Source organism: Triticum urartu, chromosome 5 (genome assembly GCF_003073215.2).
Source record: "Triticum urartu cultivar G1812 chromosome 5, Tu2.1, whole genome shotgun sequence".
In the NCBI taxonomy this organism is placed as follows: domain Eukaryota; kingdom Viridiplantae; phylum Streptophyta; class Magnoliopsida; order Poales; family Poaceae; genus Triticum; species Triticum urartu.
In genome coordinates this window covers 616,052,571-616,068,971 of record NC_053026.1, presented here as the reverse complement: position 1 = coordinate 616,068,971, position 16,401 = coordinate 616,052,571, and positions in this window count along the sequence as shown.

Genomic DNA, 16,401 nt, shown 5'->3' with positions numbered 1-16,401 from the left:
GTGTTTAAGTTGCCACCTTAGATAAACCATTAATTAACAATCTCACATCTATCATGGATTTCACTCACCCAATCCACGTCTACTAGCATAGCATGGCATAATAAGCAAACGTAGAAGTAACTCCCAAAGGTTTGAAAACAAACTGGTAATAGGTACTACCTCATCTACTTCCCATCCCACAATTTAATTAGATCCTAATCATGCAATGTGTGAGGATTGATCTAATGCAATAAAACTGGGTAGTAGAGAAGGTATGATCAAAGTGTTACTTTCCTTGCTGATGATCCGGGAAACCTAGCGATTCGAAGTAACAGGCGGCGCACTCCGGATACTCTATCGCAAAAAAACAAATGAGCATACAATAAGTACTCATCTAATGCACAGGTAAAACTCAAATAAGAGATCTAACCAGAAGGTTCAACTTAAGAACTCCGGTTGGCAAAAGAATCAAATCGAACGAAGCAACGAAAGACAAACGGCGAAAGGAAACAACTTCGTTCTAGCAATCTGGATCTAGGGCAAATTTTAGAGTAGCAAAATCTTGTTTAAGTTGGTTAAACGGATAGAGGGTTTCGAGACGAAACTCTAGGCGCTTGAATCGCCTAATTCCCATAAACGAGCTAAAAGTTAAACTAAAACGAAAATCGGATCAGGAATCGCGATCAGAAAAATTGCGGATTTAATCTGAGAAAAAGAAAAACGAAGAACAGATTAACGAATGAACGTTCGTTATCTGAAACTAAACGATGAACGCGTTCGTTAAAACGAACGAATGAGCGAACGCTCGCTAAATACAAATAAACCGAAAAAACGATCTACTAAAAAAATGAAAACTAGGGTTTTCTAAAAAACCGAAGCGGTTTCTCTCAGAAAATCGGCGGCGGGGCGGCTACCTCGGCTCGGGCTCCGGCAAAACTCCGGCGGGGCTCCGAGCGGCGACGATGGCTATGCGGGGCGGCGGGGCGACGTGCGGCGCGCGGCGGCGGCGGCAGCAGTGCAGGCGGCGGGGGCGAGCTGCGGTGCGGGGCGGCGGGGTGAGGAGAGGGCGGCGGTGGGGTGGCTATTTAAGAGAGGGAGGGGGCTGACTTGGGGAGGGGGTCGGGCGGCGGCGAGGCGGCTCCGGCTCGGACTCCTCCCGAGTCCGGCGGCTACTCGAGCAGGAGGCGGCGGCAGCTGGGCCGGCCTGGCTCGGCTGGGCCCTTGGCCCAGTCGGGCGCGGTTTTTTTAAATATTCCGCTCGGAAGAAAAGAATAAAAAGAAATACTAAACAGACTCCAAAAATTCCGAAATAAATTTTCACGGGCTTCTAAAATCAAGCCTCACAAGGTGAACATTTATTTGGGACCTAAATGCAATTTTGAAAAACGCACTTTTTCCTAAATTCAAATAAAACACCGAAAAACTCCGAAATAAAATCTTATTTGATTTTATTATTAAATCCTCAATATTTCTTTATTTTGGGAAAGTCATTTTATTCCCTCTCTCATATTTTTGTAATAGAAATAATTGATGATAAAATAAATAAAATCAAATGATCCTATTCTCAAAATTTGAGAGAACTCAAATATGAAAACATCGAAATCCCCAACTCTCTCCGTGGGTCATTGAGTTGCGTAGAATTTCTAGGATCAACCAGAATGCAAAAGAAATACGATATGCATTGATGATCTAATGTATAACATTCCAAATTGAAAATTTGGGATGTTACAATCGTCCCTATCGCTGAAGAACTCGACTGCACTGCAATAGATTTCCAAAGTCTTCACTCGAAGAATAGATAGGTTGAGCATCACTTTGGAAATATGCCTTTGTATCAACTAGACCTCCTTAACAGTAGATGTTCCCTATGACTCAAAATAACAGAAAATAAACTATGAAAGACAAAGTCTTCATGCTCCAATTCTTCACTTTAATTTCACACCAATTTCTTCAATATAAACATACTTTTTTGGGTTGTCTTTCTCAGTTAAACCAAATCTTCAGGGCTTTTCTCATGTATATACTGACAAACACATTCCCTTAACCCATTTGTCTACAATACTCCAAAAGCACAAAGGGGGCACTAGATGCACTTACACAATGACAACCGAAAAATCTTCGTGAAAACGTGTCCTAAGGACTAGTGCCCCAGAGTCGTAGTCATCGCCATTGAACACCCGACACCAAATCTTGCCTTGTGCATGCATGGGGAAAAACCATAACCTCGATGAGACAATAGGAATCAAGGCTAGAGCTTCTCAACTCTGTCCCAATGGATGAACTCAGGGAGGATCAGAGCCCGGAATATCAACTCGAAGATGAAGCGCCACCATCCATCAGAACGTGTGGCCCCTATGAGAATAAAAACCATAACCTAAACTACTAGTCAGACCCAAGGCACCATGGTAGATCCATGGGCTTGTCGATAATGCTTGGTGGGGATGAGTGTGGAGGAAATATGCCCTAGAGGCAATAATAAAGTTGTTATTTTATATTTCCTTATATCATGATAAATGTTTATTATTCATGCTAGAATTGTATTAACCGGAAACTTAGTACATGTGTGAATACATAGACAAACAGAGTGTCCCAGTATGCCTATACTTGACTAGCTCGTTAATCAAAGATGGTTAAGTTTCCTAACCATAGAGATGTGTTGTCATTTGATGGACGCGATCACATCATTAGAGAAAGATGTGATGGAGAAGACCCATCCGTTAGCTTAGCATTATGATCATTTAGTTTTATTGCTATTGCTTTCTTCATGACTTATACATGTTCCTCTGATTATGATATTATGCAACTCCCGAATACCGGAGGAACACCTTGTGTGCTATCAAACGGCACAACGTAACTGGGTGATTATAAAGGTGCTCTATAGGTGTATCCGATGGTGTTTGTTGAGTTGGCATAGATCGAGATTAGGATTTGTCACTTGGTGTATGGGAGAGGTATCTCTGGGCCCTCTTGGTAACGGACATCACTATGAGCCTTGCAAGCAATTTGTCTAATGAGTTAACCATGGGATGATGCATTACGGAATGAGTAAAGAGACTTTCCGGTGATGAGATTGAACTAGGTATGGTGATACCGAAGATCGAATCTTGGGCAAGTAACATACCGATGACAAAGGGAAAAACGTATGTTGTTGTGCGGTTTGACCGACAAGGATCTTCGTAGAATATGTAGGAGCCAATATGAGCATCCAGGTTCCTCTATTGGTTATTGACCGGAGATATGTCTCGGTCATGTCTACATAGTTCTCGAACCCGTAGGGTCCGCACGCTTAACGTTCGATGACGATTTGTATTATGAGTTTCGTGTTTTGATGAACCAAAGTTTGTTCAGAGTCCCGGATTAGATCACGGACATGACGAGGAGTCTGGAAATGGTCGAGACATAAAGATTGATATATTGGAAGGTTATGTTTGGACATCGGAATAGTTTCGGATAGGTTCGGGCATTTTCCGGAGTACCAGGGGGGTTACCGGAAACCCCCGGGGGGTTAATGGGCCTTCATGGGCCCTAGTGGAAGAGATGAGGTGACAGCCAGGTGGGGGCGCGCGCCCCCCGAAGCCCAACCCGAATTGGACTAGGGTTTGGGGGGGGGGGGCTTTCCTTCTTCTCCTCCCTCTCTTTCCCCCTTCTCCTTCTTGGAAGAGGAAAGGGGGGGGACCGAATCCTACTTGGACCAGGAGTCTAGGACTCCCCCCTTGGCGCACCACACCTTGGCCGGCCTCCTCCTCCCCCCTCCTTTATATACGTGGGAGGGGAGCACCCCAAAGGGACACCAAAGTTTCTCTTAAGCCGTGTGCGGTGCCCCCCTCCACAGTTACACACCTCGGTCATATCGTCGTAGTGCTTAGGCGAAGCCCTGCGCCGGTAAACTTCATCATCACTGTCGCCACGCCGTCGTGCTGACGGAACTCTCCCTCGGCCTCAACTGGATCAAGAGTTCGAGAGATGTCACCGAGCTGAACGTGTGCTGATCACGGAGGTGCCGTACGTTCGGTACTTGGATCGGTTGGATCGCGAAGACGTTCGACTACATCAATCGCGTTACTAAACGCTTCTGCTTTCGGTCTACGAGGGTACATAGACACACTCTCACCACTCGTTGCTATGCTTCTCCTAGATAGATCTTGCATGATCGTAGGATTTTTTTGAAATAATACATTCCCCAATAGTGGTATCACAGCCAGGTCTATGTGTAGATGTTATATGCACGAGTAGAACACAAAGAGTTGTGGGCGATAATTGTCATACTGCTTACCAGCAATGTCTTACTTTGATTCGGCGGTATTGTTGGATGAAGCGGGCCGGACCGACATTACATGACCGCGTTCATGAGACTGGTTCTACCAACGTGCTTCGCACACAGGTGGCTAGCGGGTGTCTGTTTCTCCAACTTTAGTTGAATCGAGTTTGACTACGGCCGGTCCTTATTGAAGGTTAAAACAACACACTTGACGAAAAATTGTTCTGGTTTTGATGTGTAGGTAAGAACGGTTCTTGCTAGAAGCACGTAGCAGCCATGTAAAACTTGCAACAACAAAGTAGAGGACATCTAGCTTGTTTTTGCAGGGCATGTTGTGATGTGATATGGTCAAGACGTGATGAGATATAAATTGCTGTATGAGATGATCATGTTTTGTAGAAGTTAAGGGCAACTGGCTGAAGCCTTATGGTTGTCTCTTTATTGCATAAGATGCAAGCACCATATAATTGCTTTACTTTATCGCTATGCGATAGCAATAGTTGCAAAAGAAATAGTTGGCGAGATGACCATGTGACGACACGTTGATAGAGATCAAGATGATGGAGATCATGGTGTCATGCCGGTGACGATGGAGATCATGACGGTACTTTGGAGATGGAGATCAAAGGCATAAGATGATGATGGCCATATCATGTCACATATTTTGATTGCATGTGATGTTTATCTTTTATGCATCTTATTTTGCTTAGTACGACGGTAGCATTATGAGATGATCCCTTACTTAAATTTCAAGGTATACGTGTTCTCCCTGAGTATGCACCGTTGCTACAGTTCGTCGTGCCGAGACACCACGTGATGATCTGGTGTGATAAGCTCTACGTTCACATACAACGGGTGCAAGCCAGTTTTGCACGTGCAGAATACTCGGGTTAAACTTGATGAGCCTAGCATATACAGATATGGCCTCGGAACACTGGAGACCGAAAGGCCGAACGTGAATCATATAGTATATATGATCAACATAGAGATGTTCACCATTGAAGACTACTCCATCTCACGTGATGTTCAGACATGGTTTAGTTGATATGGATCACGTGATCATTTAGATGACTCGTGGGATGTCTATCTAAGTGGGAGTTCTTGAGTAATATGATTAATTGAACTTAATTTATCATGAACTTAGTCCTGATAGTTTTTGCATATCTATGTTGTAGATCAATAGCTCGCGCTGTAGCTCCCCTATGTTTTTATATGTTCCTAGAGAAAACTAAGTTGAAAGATGATAGTAGCAATGATGCGGACTGGGTCCATGATCTGAGGATTATCCTCATTGCTGCACAGATGAATTATGTCCTTGATGCACCGCTAGGTGACGGACCTATTGCAGGAGCAGATGCAGACGTTATGAATGTTTGGCAAGCTCGGTATGATGACTACTTGATAGTTTAGTGCGCCATGCTTTACGGCTTAGAACCGGGACTTCAAAAATGTTTTGAACACCATGGAACATATGATATGTTCCAAGAGTTGAAATTAGTATTTCAGACTCATGCCCCCGTCGAGAGGTATGATACCTCTGCCAAGTACTTTGCCTACAAGATGGAGGAGAATAGCTCAACCAGTGAGCATTTTCTCAGAATGTCTGAGTACTACAATCGCTTGAATCAAGTGGGAGTTAATCTTCCATATAAGGTAGTGATTGATAAAGTTCTCTAGTCACTATCACCAAGTTACTGGAACTTCGTGATGAACTATAATATGCCAGAGATGACGAAAACGATTCCCGAGCTCTTCGTGATGCTAAGATCAGAAAAGGTAGAAATCAAGAAAGAGCATCAAGTGTTGATAGTTAACAAGAGCACTAGTTTCAAGAAAAGGGGTAAAGGAAAAGAAAGGGAACTTCAAGAAAGAATGGCAAGCAAGTTGCCACTCCCGTGAAGAAACCCAAAGCTAGACCTAAGCCTGAAACTGAGTGTTTCTACTGCAAAGGGAATGGTCGCTGGAAGCGGAACTACCCCAAATACTTGGAGGATAAGAAGGATGGCAAAGTAAAAGGTATATTTGATATACATGTTATTGATGTGTACTTCACTAGTATTCATAGTAACCCCAGGGTATTTGATACCGGTTCAGTTGCTATGATTAGTAACTCAAAACAAGAGTTGCAAAATGAACAGAGACTAGTTAAGGGCGAGGTGATGATGTGTGTTCCAAGGTTGATAAGATCACCATCGCACACTCCCTCTATCTTCAGGATTAGTGTTGGACCTAAATAAATGTTATTTGGTGTTTGCGTTGAGCATGAATATGATTGGATCATGTTTATTCTGATGCGGTTATTCATTTAAGTCGGAGAATAATTGTTGTTCTGTTTACATGAATAAATACCTTCTATGGTCATACACCCAATATAAATGGTTTATTGAATCTCGATCGTAGTGATACACATATTCATAATATTGAAGCCAAAAGATGCAAAGTTAATAATGATAGTGCAACTGATTTGTGGCACTGCCGTTTAGGTCATATTGGTGTAAAGCGCATGAAGAAACTCCATGCTGATGGGTTTTTGGAATCACTTGATACTTGCGAACCATGCCTCATGGGCAAGATGATTAAAACTCCGTTCTTCAGAACAATGGAGCGAGCCACTGACTTATTGGAAATAATACATACTGATGTATGCAGTTCGATGAGTGTTGAGGCTCACGGCGGGTATCGTTATTTTCCGACCTTCACAGATGATTGGAGCAGATTTGGGTATATCTACTTAATGAAACATAAGTTTGAAACATTTGAAAAGTTCAAAGAATTTCAGAGTGAAGTGGAAAATCATCGTAACAAGAAAATAAAGTTTCTACGATCTGATCACGGAGGAGAATATTTGAGTTATGAGTTTGGTCTTCATTTAAAAAATGTGGAATAGTTTCGCAACTCACGGCACCTGGAACACCGCAGCGTAATGGTGTGTCCGAACATCGTAACCGTACTTTATTAGATATGGTGCGATCTATGATGTCTCTTAACGATTTACCACTATCATTTTGGGGTTATGCATTAGAGACAACCGCATTCACGTTTAATAGGGCACCGTCTAAATCCGTTGAGAAGACACTGTATGAACTATGGTTTGGCAAGAAACCAAAGTAGTCATTTCTTAAAGTTTGGGGTTGTGATGCTTATGTGGAAAAGTTTCAAACTGATAATCTCGAACCCAAATCAGAGAAGTGCTCTTCATAGGATACCCAAAAGAAACTGTTGGGTACACCTTCTATCACATATCCGAAGGCAAAATATTTGTTGCTAAGAATGGATCCTTTCTTGAGAAGGAGTTTCTCTCGAAAGAAGTGAGTGGGAGGAAAGTTGAACTTGATGAGGTAATTGTACCTTCTCCCGAATTGGAAAGCAGTTCATCACAGAAATCACTTCCAGTGATTCCTACAACAATTAGTGAGGAAGCTAATGATTATGATCATGAAACTTCAGATCAAGTTACTACCGAACCTTGTAAGTCAACCAGAGTACGGTATGCACCAGAGTGGTATGGTAATCCTGTTCTGGAAGTCATGTTACTAGACCATGACGAACCTACGAACTATGAGGAAGCGAGGGTGAGCCCAGATTCCGCGACATGGCTTGAGGCCATGAAATCTGAGATGGGATCCATGTATGAGAAAAAAGTATGGACTTTGATTGACTTGCCTGATGATCGGCGATCCATTGAGAATAAATGGATCTTCAAGAGAAAGACAGACGCTGGTAGTAGTGTTCATAGTGTTGACTACGATGAGATTTTTTTCACCCGTATAGATGCTTAAAAGTATGTCTGAATCATGTTAGTAGTTGCCGCATTTTATGAAATCTGGCAAATGGATGTCAAAATTGTATTCCTTAATGGATTTATTAAAGAAGAGTTGTATATGATGCAACCAGAAGGTTTTCTCAATCCTAAAGGTGCTAACAAAGTGTGCAAGCTCCAGCGATCCATCTATGGACTGGTGCAAGCATCTCGGAGTTGGAATATACGCTTTGATGAGTTGATCAAAATATATTGTTTTATACAGACTTGCAGTGAAGCATGTATTTACAAGAAAGTGAGTGGAGCACTACAACATTTCTGATAAGTATATGTGAATAACATATTGTTGATCGGAAATGATGTAGAATTTTTTGGAAAGCATAAAGGAGTGTTTGAAAGGAGTTTTTCAAAGAAAGACCTCGGTGAAGCTGCTTACATATTAGGCATCAAGATCTATAGCGATAGATCAAGACGCTTGATAAGAGTTTTTCAATGAGTACATACCTTGACAACATTTTGAAGTAGTTCAAAATGGAACAGTCAAAGAAGGAGTTCTTGACTGTATTGCAAGGTGTAAAGTTGAGTAAGACTCAAAACACGACCACGACAGAAAATAGAAAGAGAATGAAAATCATTCCCTATGCCTCAGCCATAGGTTCTATAAAGTATGCTATGATGTGTACCAAACCTATTGTGTACCTTGCCATGAGTTTGTCAAGGGGGTATGCTACCTCTTGAGCATGCGTTTGTTTTCCCTTGAAGAGGAAAGGGTGATGCAGCAAAGCAGCGTAAGTATTTCCCTCAGTTTTTGAGAACCAACGTATCAATCCAGTAGGAGACCACGCGCGAGTCACCTCGTACCTACACAAACAAATAAGAACCTCGCAACCAACGCGATAAAGGGGTTGTCAATCCCTTCACGGCCACTTGCAAGAGTGAGATCTGATAGAGATAATAATAATAAGATAAATATTTTTGGTATTTTTATGATATAGATTGAAAGTAAAGATAGCAAAATAAAATAAATTGGGAACTTATATGACGGAGAATAGACCCAGGGGCCATAGGTTTCACTAGTGGCTTCTCTCAAGATAGCATAAGTATTACGGTGGGTGGACAAATAACTGTCGAGCAATTGATAGAAAAGCGAATAATTATGAGAATATCTAGGTATGATCATGTATATAGGCATCATGTCCGTGGCAAGTAGACCGACTCCTACCTGCATCTACTACTATTACTCCACACATCGACCTCTATCCAGCATGCATCTAGAGTATTAAGTTCATAAGAATAGAGTAACGCTTTAAGCAAGATGACATGATGTAGAGGGATGAACTCATGCAGTATGATATAAACCCCATCTTTTTATCATCGATGGCAACAATACAATACGTGTCGTTTCCCCTACTGTCACTGGGATCGAGCACTTCAAGATTGAACCCAAAGCTAAGCACTTCTCCCATTGCAAGAAAGATCAATCTAGTAGACCAAACCAAACTGATAATTCGAAGAGACTTGCAAATATAACCAACCATAGATAAAAGAATTTAGGGAAGATTCAAATATTGTTCATAGATAATCTTGATCATAAACCCACAATTCATCGGATCTCGACAAACACACTGCAAAAGAAGATTACATCGAATAAATCTCCAAGAGAATCAAGGAGAACTTTGTATTGAGATCCAAAGAGAGAGAAGAAGCCATCTAGCTAATAACTATGGACCCCGAAGGTCTGAGGTAAACTACTCACACATCATCGGAGAGGCTATGGTGTTGATGTAGAAGCCCTCCGTGATCAATGCCCCCTCCGGCGGAGTGCCGAAAAAGGTCCCAAGATGGGATCTCACGGGTACAGAAGGTTGCGGCGGTGGGATTAGGTTTTCCTGGTGCCCTCTGATGTTTTGAGGGTACGTAGGTATATATAGGAGGAAGAAGTAGGTCGGTGGAGCCATGAGGGGCCCACGAGGGTGGAGGGCGCGCCCAGGGGGGTAGGCGCGCCCCCTGCCTCGTGGCCTCCTCGTTGATTGCTTGACGTCCACTCCAAGTCCTCTGGATCACATTTGTTCCAAAAATCACGCTCCCGAAGGTTTCATTCCGTTTGGACTCCGTTTGATATTCTTTTTCTGCAAAACACTGAAATAGGCAAAAAATAGCAATTTGGGCTGGGCCTCCAGTTAATAGGTTAGTCCCAAAAATAATACAAAATTGTATAACTAAGCCCATTAAACATCCAAAACAGAATATATAATAGCATGGAACAATAAAAAATTATAGATACATTGGAGATGTATCAAGCATCTCCAAGCTTAAATCCTGCTCGTCCTCGAGTAGGTAAATGATAAAAACAGAATTTTTGATGTGGAATGCTTCCTAACATATTTTTCAATGTAATTTTTATTTATTGTAGCATGAATGTTCAGATCCAAAAGATTCAAGATAAAAGTTTAATATTGACATAAAAATAATAATACTTCAAGCATACTAACTAAGCAATCATGTCTTCTCAAAATAACATGGCCAAAGAAAGTTATCCCTACAAAATCATATAGTCTGGTTATGCTCTATCTTCATCACACAAAATATTAAATCATGCACAACCCCGATGACAAGCCAAGCAATTGTTTCATACTTTTGATGTTCTCAAACTTTTTCAACTTTCACGCAATACATGAGCGTGAGCAATGGACATAGCACTATAGGTGGAATAGAATGGTGGTTGTGGAGAAGACAAAAAGGAGAAGATAGTCTCACATAAACTCGGCGTATCAACGGGCTATGAAGATGCCCATCAATAGATATCAATGTAAGTGAGTAGGGATTTCCATGCAATGGATGCACTAGAGCTATAAGTGTATGAAAGCTCAACAAAAGAAGCTAAGTGGGTGTCCATCCAACTTGCTTGCTCACGAAGTCCTAGGGCAATTTGAGGAAGCCCATCATTGGAATATACAAGCCAAGTTCTATAATGTAAAATTCCCACTAGTTTATGAAAGTGACAACATAGGAGACTCTCTATCATGAAGATCATGGTGCTACTTTGAAGCACAAGTGTGTAAAAAGGATAGTAGCATTGTCCCTTCTCTCTTTTTCTCTCATTTTTTATTTGTTTGGGCCTTCTTTTTTTCTTTTGGCCGCTTTTCTCTTTTTTTCGTCCGAAGTCTCATCCCGACTTGTGGGGGAATCATAGTCTCCATCATCCTTTCCTCACTAGGACAATGCTCTAATAATGATGGTAATCACACTTCTTTTTACTTACAACTCAAGAATTACAACTCGATACTTAGAACAAAATATGACTCTATGTGAATGCCTCCGGTGGTGTACCGGGATATGCAATGAATCAAGAGTGACATGTATGAAAAAAATAATGAAAGGTGGCTTTGCCAAAAATACGATGTCAACTACATGATCATGCATGGCAATATGACAATGATGAAGCGTGTCATAACAAACGGAAGGGTGGAAAGTTGCATGGCAATATATCTCAGAATGGCTATGGAAATGCCATAATAGGTAGGTATGGTGGCTGTTTTGAGGAAGGTATATGGTGGGTGTATGATACCGGCAAAAAGTGCGCGGTAATAGAGAGGCTAGCAAATATGGAAGGGTGAGGGTGCGTATAATCCATGGACTCAACATTAGTCATAAAGAACTCACATATTTATTGCAAAAATCTATTAGTTATCGAAACAAAGTACTACACGCATGCTCCTAGGGGGATAGATTGGTAGGAAAAGACCATCGCTCGTCCCCGATCGCCACTCATAAGGAAGACAATCAATAAATAAATCATGCTCCGACTTCATCACATAACGGTTCACCATACATGCATGCTACGGAAATCACAAACTTCAACACAAGTATTTCTCAAATTCAAAAATACTCAACTAGCATGACTCTAATATCACCACCTCCATATCTCAAAACAATTATCAAGTATCAAACTTCTCATAGTATTCAATGCACTTATATGAAAGTTTTTATTATTCCTAAAAGCAAATTACCATGCTGTTCTAAAGGAATCTCAAAATAATATAAGTAAAGCATGAGAGATCAATTATTTATATAAAATAAAACCACCACCGTGCTATAAAAGATATAAGTGAAGCACTATAGCAAAAACTATATAGCTCAAAAGATATAAGTGAAGCACACAGTGGCGGAGGCAGGGGGACCAGCAGGGGCCCTGCCCCCTGACATTAGGACTTTGCTGCTAATTCAGTGATGAACAGTGTATAATTATAAATTATTTGATGCTTAAAGTCTTATTTTTCTATGCTTTGGCCCTCCCTAACCTGTTTTGACTGCAATCGGCCCCCTGATCCAAATTTTCTGGCTCCGCCACTGGAAGCACATAGAGTATTCTAAGAAATTTTGATTCATGTGTGTCTCTCTCAAAAGGTGTGTACAGCAAGGATGATTGTGGTAAACTAAAAAGCAAAGACTCAAATCATACAAGACGCTCCAAGCAAAACACATATCATGTGGTGAATAAAAATAAGTAAAGTTACCGATGAACAAACACAAAAGAGGGGATGCCTTCCGGGGCACCCCCAAGCTTAGCCTTTTTGGTGTCCTTGGATTTTACCTTGTGGTGCCTTGGGCATCCCCAAGCTTAGGCTCTTGCCACTCCTTGTTCCATAATCCATCAAATCTTTACCCAAAACTTGAAAACTTCACAACACAAAACTTAACAGAAAATCTCGTGAGCTCCGTTAGCGAAAGAAAACAAAACACCACTTCAAGGTACTGTAATTAACTCATTCTTTATTTATATTGGTGTTAAACCTACTACATTCCAACTTTTCTATGGTTTATAAACTCCATTATTAGCCATAGATTCATCAAAATAAGCAAACAACACACGAAAAACAGAATTTGTTAAGAACAGAACAGTCTGTAGTAATCTGTAACTAACGCATACTTATGGAACCCCAAAAATTCTAAAATAAATTTCTGAACGTGAGTAATTTATCTATTAATCATATTAAAAAGAATTAACTAAATAGCACTTTCCAATAAAAAATGGCAGCAATTCTCGTGAGCGCTAAAGTTTCTGTTTTTTACAGCAAGATCAAAAAGACTTTCCCCAAGTCTTCCCAACAGTTCTACTTGGCACAAACACTAACTAAACACAAAAAAACACAACCAAAACATAGGCGAGATAAATTATTTATTACTAAACAGGAACAAAAAGCAAGGAATAAAAATAAAACTGGGTTGCCTCCCAACAAGCGCTATCGTTTAACGCCCCTAGCTAGGCATAAAAGCGAAGATAGATCTAGGTATTGCCATGATAATGATAAGGTAAATCGCGAAAACTCATCTCATACTCCCTACGTTCAGCATCAAGTTTTCTTTGTGGAAAGCAAAAGTAATCAAAAGGGCTAAATTTAATGGGACAAAAGTCCCCAAGATCAAGCTCGGGAGGTATTGGTTCCTCCTTTGGCCCCTCATATTGCACAACCAATTCATCATTATAAGCATTCTTTTGGCAAAAATTCATGAGTCTTTGTTCAAGGGAAAAACCCAACCCATTATTCTGGATAGCAAAATTATCATTAAATTCAGAGATCCTATTAACAAGAACATCAGTAGGAACCTTTTTTCTAAGGTTTTCATTAAAAGCAACATGATCTAAAGATCATAAACGCATAATGTGTTCTTGATAAAAAGGATTGCTTCTATGGGAGGACGGCCAGCATCCACCCTATAATGTGCAAAAATTTCATTGGCTTCTTTTATTATAAATCTGAACTCATGAGCTAAAAAGATGGTTGCTGCCCGCTTAACAGAAGAATGCTCAATATTAGAAAATTCTAGGAAAATCCTTTGTATGGAAGGATTCATATGTAAAAATTGTCTTTCAAGTTCAACTATGAGCAAAGATATAGCATCCGCGAGACTACTAGTTTTATGAAGGATAGATCCGCTCATGGTGGGAAAAGCACCGGCACAAGTAAATAAATCTTGAATAACTCCCTTCCCAATAATATTGCCACTACCAATCCGAAACCTTTTAGTGTGTAAAATAGTAGAATTTTTAAGAGGATCATCAATAGCTTCAAAGTTTTCCATATTATTATCCTTATCAATGATAACCTCCCCAGTTTCCGACATGAAGGCAACAAATAGCAAAGAGAACGAGCATACAAAAGGCTGGAAGGAAAAAAAAGAGGCGAACGGGAAAGAGGGCGAATAAAACGGCAAGGGTGAAGTGGGGGAAAGGAAAATGAGAGGCAAATGGCAAATAATGTAATGTGAAGGGTAAGAGTTGTGATGGTGTAACACCCTCGATGCGACTATAGCTCCCACGTGTCGAGGCACGACTTAGAGGCATAATCGCATTGAAGGCATATGTCGCAAGTTAGGCAATCTTCACAACATCCCATGTAATATAAATAATAAAGGGGAGAGAACATAGTTGGCTTACACTCGCCACGTCAATCAAGTACATAAATAACATTACATCATCCAAACACTCATGGCCCGACTACGGCGCCAAAATAAAAGAGAAACCAACATGCGACACGGTCCCAATCACCCCCAACTGGGCACCACTACTGATCGTCGGGAAAGGAAACATAGTAACGTTGAGAGTCTTCGTCGAACTCCCACTTGAGCTCATACGCGTCTCCTGGAGCGGAATCATCAGGCCCTACATCTGGTGTAATAGTAATCTGTGAGCCACAGGGACTCAGCAATCTCGCACCCTCGCGATCAAGACTATTTAAGCTTATAGGTATGGCAAGGTAAATATAAGTGGAGCTGCAGCAAGCGACTAGCAAGTATGGTGGCTAACTTATTCGCAAAAGAGAGCGAGAAGAGGAGGCAAAGCGCGAGTGAGAAACTAGCGAGCAACCTGCGCAAACATTACTCCAACACCGTGTCCACTTCCCGGACTCCGTCGAGAAGAGGCCATCACGGTAACACACTCAGTTGATTCACTTTAATTAAGTTAAGGTTCAAGTTATCGACAACCGGACATTAACAAATTCCCATCTGCCCATAACCGCGGGCACGGCTTTCGAAAGTTCAAATCCCTGCAGGGGAGTCCCAACTTAGCCCATGACAAGCTCTCACGGTCAACAAAGGAATAGACCTCCTCCCAAGACGTTCCGATCACTCGGTATCTCGGTAATTCAAGACACTTCGACAGGTTAAAACAAGACCAGCAACACCGCCCGAATGTGCCGACAAATCCCGATAGGAGCTGCACATATCTCGTTCTCAGGGCACACTCAGATGAGACTAGCTACGAGTAAAACCAACCCTCAAGTTTCCCCGAGGTGGCCCCACAGGCAGCTCAGTTCGGACCAACACTCAGAGGGAGCACTGGCCCGGGGGGGTTAAAAATAAGATGACCCTTGGGCTCCGGTAACCCAAGGGAAAGAGGCTAGGTGGCGAATGGTAAAACCAAGGTTGGGCATTGCTGGAAAAGGTTTAATCAAGGCGAACTATCAAGGGTTTCCCATTATAACCCAACCACGTAAGGAACGCAAAATCCGGGAACATAACACCGATATGACGGAAACTAGGGCGGCAAGAGTGGAACAAAACACTAGGTGAGAGGCCGAGCCTTCCACCCTTTACCAAGTATATAGATGAATTAAGATAACAAGATAATATAATGATATCCCAACAAGTAAATAAATGTCCCAACAAGGAACGGCCTTCAATCTTCACCTGCAACTAGCAACGCTATAAGAGGGGCTGAGCAAAGCGGTAACACAGCCAAACAACGGTTTGCTAGGACAATGGTGGGTTAGAGGTTTGACATGGCAATTTGGGAGGCTTGCAAGCAAGTGGTAGGCATCGTAGCAATGGCATAGCAAAAGAGCGAGCAAACTAGCATAGCAAAGATAGTAGTGATTTCGAGGGTATGATCATCTTGCCTGCACAGTTGTCAGAGTTGACTGGATCCTCGAAAGAAAACTCAACGGGCTCCTCGTTAGCGAACTCGTCTCCCGGCTCTATCCAAACAAGACAAACAAGCAACAAGGATACAATCAACCACGTGCAAACTCAAACAACACGATGCAAAGATGATATGTTATGCGGGATGCGATGCGGGATGTAAAATGCAAGATATGACAGGAAATGCATGAACCTGGCCTCAACTTGGAATTCCAAGTGTGCCACTGGAAAGATGAGATGAAATCGCTTGAAAACGATATAAAGAACGCCGGAATCGGAGTTACGGTTTGGAAATGGCAAGCGATCCAAAAATGACACCGGTCTGCGATTTACAGCAAGTAGCCAACTAAATGCAATGAGATGAACATGCTATAGCACCCAAACATGACAACAAAATACATGGCAGGGATGCACACAAGATGCTTAACAAAAGTCTAGCACTGAGCTAAGGCCAATTCATCCATTAACAGGTTCAAACAAG